The following is a 3,142-nucleotide window of genomic DNA, read 5'->3' as shown; positions in this document are numbered from 1 at the left end:
GCTCATCTCATTTTGACACCTTTTGAAGCTCTTCATGTTTTTCACATCTTTTGAAGCTCTTCATATTTTTCACAACTTTTCAGGCTCTTTATGATTTTCAACAGCGCTTCATGCTCCTCCTATTTTTCAGACCATTTCATGCTCCTCATAATTTTGACACCATTTGAAGCTTTCATATTTTTAACACCTTTTCAGGCTCTTCATGTTTTTCAACACCACTTCATGCTCCTCCTTTTTTGCAGACCGTTTCATGCTACTCATATTTTTAACACCTTTTGAAGCTCTTCATATTTCTCACACCTTTTCAGGCTCTTCATGTTTTTCAACAACGCTTCATGCTCTTCCGATTTTTCAGACCGTTTCATGCTCCTCCTATTTTTGACACCTTTTGAAGCTCTTCATATTTTTCACACCTTTTCAGGCTCTTCATGTTTTTGAAGACCGCTTCATGCTCCTCCTATTTTTCAGACCGTTTCATGCTCCTCATATTTTTGACACCTTTTGAAGCTCTTCATATTTTTCACAACTTTTCTGGCTCTTCATGTTTTTCAACACCACTTCATGGACGTCCTATTTTTCAGACCGTTTCATGCTCATCTCATTTTTGACACCTTTTGAAGTTTTTCATATTTTTCACAACTTTTCAGGCTCTTCATGTTTTTGAACACCGCTTCATGCTAATCCTATTTTTCAAACCATATCATGCTCCTCATATTTTTCACACCTTTTGAAGCTCTTCATATATTTCACACCTTTTCAGGCTCTTCATGTTTTTGAACACCACTTCATGCTCCTTCTCTTTTTCAGAGAGTTTTATGCTCCTCATGTATTTCACACCTTTTGAAGCTCTTCATATTTTTCACACCTTTTCAGGCTCTTCATGTTTTTCAACACCGCTTCATGCTGCTCATATTTTTCAGACCGTTTCATGCTCCTCATATTTTTGACAACTTTTGAAGCTCTTCATATTTTTCACACCTTTTAAGGCTCTTCATGTTTTTCAACACCGCTTCATGCTCCTCCAATTTTTCAGACCGTTTCATGCTCCTCATATTTTTGACACCTTTTGAAGCTCTTCATATTTTTCACACATTTTCAGGCTCTTCATGTTTTTCAACACCGCTTCATGCTCCGCCGATTTTTCAGACCGTTTCATGCTCCTCATATTTTTCACACCTTTTGAAGCCTTTCATATTTTTCACAAATTTTCAAGCTCTTCATGTTTTTGAACATCGCTTCATGCTCCTCCTATTTTTCAGACCGTTTCATGGTCATCTCATTTTTGACACCTTTTGAAGCTCTTCGTATAATTCACACCTTTTCAGGCTCTTCATTTTTTTCAACACCACTTCATGCTCCTCCTATTTTTCAGACCATTTCATGCAGATCTCATTTTTGACACCTTTTGAAGCTCTTCTTATTTTTCAAAACTTTTGAAGCTCTTCATATTTTTCACACGTTTTCAGGCTCTTCATGTTTTTCAACACTGCTTCATGCTTCTCCTATTTTTCAGACCGTTTCATGCTCCTCATATTTTTGACATCTTTTGAAGCTCTATATATTTTTCACACCTTTTCAGGCTCTTCATGTTTTTGAACACCGCTTCATGCTCCTCCTATTTTTCAGAATGTTTCATGCTCCCCATATTTTTGACATCTTTTGAAGCTCTTCATATTTTTCACACATCTTCAGGCTCTTTATGTTTTTGAACACCGCTTCATGGTCCTCCTAATTTTCAGAACTTTTCATGCTCCTCATATAATTCACACCTTTTGAAGCTCTTCATATTTTTCGCACCTTTTCAGGCTCTTCATGTTTTTCAACACCGTTTCATGCTCCTCCTATTTTTCAGACCGTTTCATGCTCCTCATAATTTTGACACCTTTTGAAGCTCTTCATATTTTTCACACCTTTTGAAGCTGTTCATATATTTCACACCTTTTCAGGCTCTTGATGTTTTTCAACACCACTTCATGCTCCTCCTATTTTTCACACCCTTTCATGCTAATCTTATTTTTGACACCTTTTGAAGCTCTTCATATTTTTCACACCTTTTGAAGGTCTTCAAATTTTTCACACCTTTTCAGGCTGTTCATGTTTTTCAACACCACTTCATGCTCCTTCTCTTTTTCAGAGAGTTTCATGCTCCTCATATTTTTGACACCTTTTGAAGCTCTTCATATTTTTCACACCTTTTCAGGCTCTTCATGTTTTTCAACACCGCTTCATGATCCTCCTATTTTTCGGAACGTTTCATGCTCCTCATATTTTTGACACCTTTTGAAGCTCTTCATATTTTTCACACCTTTTCAGGCTCTTCATGTTTTTCAACAACACTTCATGCTCCTCGTATTTTTCAGACGGTTTCATTCTCCTCATATTTTTGACAACTTTTGCAGCTCTGCATATATTTCACACCTTTTCAGGCTCTTCATGATTTTCAACACCACTTCATGCTCCTCCTGTTTTTCAGACCGTTTCATGCTCATCTCATTTTTGACATCTTTTGAAGCTCTTCATATTTTTCACACCTTTTCAGTCTCTGCATGTTTTTGAACACTGTTTCATGCTCCTCATATATTTCACACCTTTTGAAGCTCTTCATATTTTGCACACCTTTTCAGGCTCTATATGCTTTTGAACACCGCTTCATCCTCCTCCTATTTTTAAGAGGATTTCATGCTCGTCATATTTTTGACATATTTTGAAGCTCTTCGTAATTTTCACACCTTTTCAGGCTCTTCATGTTTTTGAACACCGCTTCATGCTCGTCCTATTTTTCAAACCGTTTCATGCTCCTCATATTTTTGACACCATTTGAAGCTATTCATATTTTTCACACCTTTTCAGGCTCTTCATTTTTTTCAACACCACTTCATGCTCCTCCTATTTTTCAGACCGTTTCATGCAGATCTCCTTTTTGACACCTTTTGAAGCTCTTCATATTTTTCAAACCTTTTGAAGCTCTTCATATTTTTCACACCTTTTCAGGCTCTTCATTTTTTTCAACACCACTTCATGCTCGTCCTATTTTTCAGACCATTTCATGCTCCTCATATTTTTGACACCTTTTGAAGCTCTATATATTTTTCACACCTTTTCAGGCTCTTCATGTTTTTCAACACCGCTTCATGCCCCTCCT

The sequence above is a fragment of the Dama dama genome, unplaced genomic scaffold, assembly GCF_033118175.1.
Source record: "Dama dama isolate Ldn47 unplaced genomic scaffold, ASM3311817v1 ptg000093l, whole genome shotgun sequence".
NCBI lineage: Eukaryota > Metazoa > Chordata > Mammalia > Artiodactyla > Cervidae > Dama > Dama dama.
This window is presented reverse-complemented; position numbering follows the sequence as displayed.